Below are 4,844 nucleotides of genomic sequence, written 5' to 3' on the forward strand. Positions count from 1 at the left end.
AGATGCCATTATGTTTGCACTCATAAGTCTAACAGGACAAACCTAATAGAGAACCATAGGAAGGGGAAGGGGGAAAGAGATCTGGGGAAAATGAGGGACACAAATCATGAGAGACTGTTGAATACTGAAAAGGAACATTGGACTGAAGGAGGAGTGGGAGGGAGGGAAGGAGGTGATGGTCATGGTGGGGGGCACATGTGGGGAGAAGCACTCAGTGTCACCTGGAAACCAATTTGACAATAAACTATTATAAAAAATAAATAAATGAAAAATTAAAATTAAAATGAATAAACAATAGAAGAATGAAATAAATGAATTGCAGATATACATTAACTACAATAGTGTGCTGCTGGCATACAGTGAAACATTGAAATTGGAGCCGATTCCGGAGTCCAGAAATAAAAATGTGCAGATGTAGTCAGCAAATCCTCTATGAGATTTCCAACAATTCACAGTGGGGGAAGGATAGTGTCTGTTAAAAATGATGTTGACTAGGAATACCTGGGTGTTCAGTCAGTTAAGCATCTGACTTCCACTCAGGTCATGATCTCACGATTTGTGTGTTTGAGTTCCATGTTAGGCTCTGGGCTGACAGCTGGGAGCCTGGATTCTATATCTTCTTCTCTCTGTGTGCCTTCCCTGCTCATGATCTGTTCCTCTTCTTCAAAACTAAAATAAACATTAAGAAATGGTATTGATATATACATGCAAAGTAATTACATTTGTACATCATCTTACATCATACATATATGTTGACACAAAAAAATCTCAAAATGGATTAAGCAGAACACCTGACCCTAAATACCTTCAATAGTATCCACAAAAGACAAACTTCATGACACTCACCTGACAATGATTTATTTGATATAAAAGCAAAATCACAGAGAACAAAGGCCAGCAATGGGGAACTACATCTAACTAGAAAAGTTGCAAAGCAAATGTTAGCAGAGCAATAAGGTAGTCAATGAAATGGAAGACATTACATGAAATATATTGAAAAGGAGTTAATATTCACACTACAGGAGGTATTCCTGAACGTCATTAGCAAAAATCACAATTATAATCATAACAATAAATAAATCACCTGATTAAAATTTGGGTCAAGCATATAAATACCCATTTCTCTATAAAAGATGAACAAATGTTATCCAGCATATAACTTGATGTTCAACATCATTAATCATCAGAGAAATCCTCCCTCAAACCAGTGAGATATTATCTTATAGCTGTTAGCAAGGCTATTCTAAAAGAAACCGAACACAGTGAGAACATATCAAGTGTTGGTGAGGATGTGGAGAACAGGCAATCCTATAATTCTCTCGATTGGAGTATGACACAGTGTAGCTACTATGGAAAACAGTGTGATGAAAATAACTCACCAGATCGAGTTTCTGCATAGCTGACTTCATTTCCAGCTAGGTGTGAGGAAGTTCGGGACCTCATGTTGTGGGAAGAGGCAGGTGCAGGAGACAGGTTGATCGAGTGGAAGATCCCCAAACTATTCCAGGAGAATGGACCCCTGGCTGCCATCTTGTAAGGCTGGACTCAGTATAAACATTGATACTGATGGCTCCCCATGGATGTCTCTGTCCCAAAGGGAGAACAAAAGGAATGAGGTGTAGAAACCACTCTTTTCTTCCTCAGAAACATGGAGGTACTGAAAATCCTTTGAGAGCGAGAAAGAGAGATAGAGCCATAGAGCTAATTAAGATGTTGTGAGGTTTCAACAATGGCAAGGGTCATTACTGATGGTCTCTCTTCATAGTCATCAAAATAACACCTTAGAGCAGGTACAAGGAGAGAGGAGTCACTCAAATGAACTAAATTTAGATCACTTGAATGAGTCAGTCTCCTGTTTGGAAATTACTTATGTATATTTTAAATGGTGGCCAGTGTACCTGTGAGGCACTTGTATGATTATTTGAGTTGATTTATTCCAAAGCGTGGTCTCTAGCAAGGTAGGTACTGCTATTTTGACCATTCACTCTACATATGAGAAGGTATCTGTGTTTGTAAAGGATTTAGAAGAGAGTTTGTACTGTTTACTGGTCTGGATGAAGTTTGCAGGACATGATGAGAAAGATGCTTCACAGGATAACTGATCCTGACACACTACTGCTTCTGGATATGAGCTCAGAGATCCTGGATTTCCCCTGGTGACCTGTGAGCCCCCTGGTGATCTGAGAGCCCCAAGGTGACCTAAGTGGCCCTTGGAATCCTGTGTGCTCGATGATGACCTGAGTGTCCCAAGGTTTTCTGAGTGTACCCAGATGACTTGAGTGGCAAATGGTGACCTGAATGCCCCCTAGAAACCTGAGCACCCTCTGAAGATATGTGTGCTTCCTGTAGACCTGAGTGACCATGGTGTCCTCAGCTTCTTCTGGAAACCTGAGGACCCCAGGAGATCTGATTAGCCCCTAGTGTTCTGAATGCCCCCTGATTAATTTCATGTAACCTAACATCAAGTTACAACTCTTGGACCCCTGCTCAGCTCTCAGAAGTTTCCTTCTGGGTTTTGAGCCAGCTCTGTGTCTAGGCCTATCCTGTCCTGTTAGCCCTGACAGGTGGCTCGGATTTAGAGGCTGTGAATCCTGGCAGAGCCTCCAGGAGTGTGGCCAGCACCTGCTTTATTTCTCCTCCCTCCTGCCTAACTAACTGTGTAATGGATGGACATATGGCTCTCACAGTATGTACTCTAGGATATATGATAATACATGACCCATCCACTCCAACCGCTCCCCTGGGATCAGTGGATCCAATTCCACCAGAAATTACTGGCTGAGCTGGAGAATCCAGAGACGTGGCCAGTTCGGTGCAGGGTGTGTGAGTGACTCATGAGTTGGGCCCGACCCCCGCAGCGGTACCTGGAACAGGACACCTGTGGACAAGAACAGTCAGCCAGGTCTAGTCACTACCAGTTGCAACCAGCCCTATGGTCCTACATCTGACATCTGAGATCCTCACCTTAGAAAGCTGTCAAGAGGCAGAGAGAAGGCCCTAGAATATCCTCTGTTTATAGAACACAGCTCTGCCTTTCCCCAGAGACCTCAGCCCTGTGTGAGGAGGGAAGTATGGACTCCTACTTCCTGAGAGTGTAATTTCCCTTGATTTTGAGGAGACTTTTTCATGGGTGGGAAGTAGCATGTTTTTATAAGGGACTGAATTGGGCTTCCCTGGTTCTTCTAGGACCAACTGTGGGCCTCTCTTTGTTGATTCCACATGCAGGTTGGTGTTGGGTTGGGAGTGTACTTGGTGTATCAGTTATATTGGAGGAAGATCAAGAGTTGGCCTCAGATTACTGAACATAAAAATAAATAATAAATGAATGATCACAATTCATTATAATCTATCTTTCAAAATGATATTTAAAATGATGCACACTTTTTTCAATTTTCAAAATCTAGTCTTTAAATACTCAATATTGATCATTCCGTATATAATTCCGTATAAAATATATATTGATATCCACTTTGGTGTAAATATAATAATAAGAAAAGGACACTGATTCCCAGTATCATATTTGTTTTAGTTTCCACACTGATGTATCAACCTCACCTGACATCGATCTGTGGAGCATGAACACACCTGGAGACCTCTAATTGTGATGGTTCTCTGCTGATGGGCTCTGCCTGCTCAGGCATCTGCAAAGCCTGGAAGCGGTGCCTACATCCTGGAGTGCACAGACCCCAACACACGGCCACTCTGTCATCTGCAGATAGAAATCCCATGAGTGGAGAGTGCCTTTCTTTTCCTGAGATAGCTCCACCTAACACAGGAGGCCGTTAACTCAGGGAGAAGGAACAGACTTCACAGAAAAGTGGGTGACTCTTCTCTGATATGGTACAGAGACCGCCAGTAACTTAGTTAAGAAGTTAATGGCACTCAAATAAACCCCTGGATGAAAATCGAGTGGCTGACCTGGAAATCTTGGGATCTAAACATTAGAGGCCTAATAAGAAATTGTAGACAATATGTTCATAGTCCTGAAGGCATGTGCCAATAAGATCAATGCTGAGCTAAATAAATAGATTTCAAATAAAAACAGATAGATATATTGAAGGTAGTTTATGGATGGACAGACAATAGATGATAGATAGATGAGATAGATGATAGATAGATAGATAGATAGATAGATAGATAGATAGACTGATGATAGATGGATGATTATAGGTTACTTTAAGAAGTCACCTAGAGGAGTCACATTATTATGAAAGACATTGAATGATTACATACAATTACCAATATTTAAAAATATATTTTCACACTGAAAAATATTTTGATGCTAATTTTGGCTATGCTAAATAAGTAATTATGACTTAAATCATTTCTGAATAAGTAAAACTTCCAAATAGGGTAGCAGGTGGCTTCTTGTACATTCCTCCTCCCTCCAGGTCTTGCTGTTTTTACTCCAGATTGTCCCAGGTTGTCTTCCCAGGTTGTCCTGAGCTCTGGGATGTGTAGGAATAAGAGATCTGTCCTGTATATGAACCATTGTCTTCTATCCTAACATTTACAGATCCTCTCAAGCTCTTGCTCAAAGACTTCTGTCCACAAAGCTCCATCCCTGATCCACTTCTGTCATCCTTCTGATCTCTTCCATTTGTTTGTTGAGAATTTACCAACTGATCACTGGGCTTTCATCAGATATCCTCATTTTAATTCACAGTGAGGAAAGAAATCACACAGATAAAACATCACAATCTCTCCCCACCATTGCCTTGAGTTCATTCCCATGATGTTTTTACCTCCCATCTCATCCCAGTCCCTTGTATGCAGTCTTGCAGTACAGCCTGTCACTTTCATAAAGTGAAACAAATTTGTCCCTTTTCCCATATTAACCCATT

Source organism: Suricata suricatta, chromosome 5 (genome assembly GCF_006229205.1).
Source record: "Suricata suricatta isolate VVHF042 chromosome 5, meerkat_22Aug2017_6uvM2_HiC, whole genome shotgun sequence".
NCBI classification, from domain to species: domain Eukaryota; kingdom Metazoa; phylum Chordata; class Mammalia; order Carnivora; family Herpestidae; genus Suricata; species Suricata suricatta.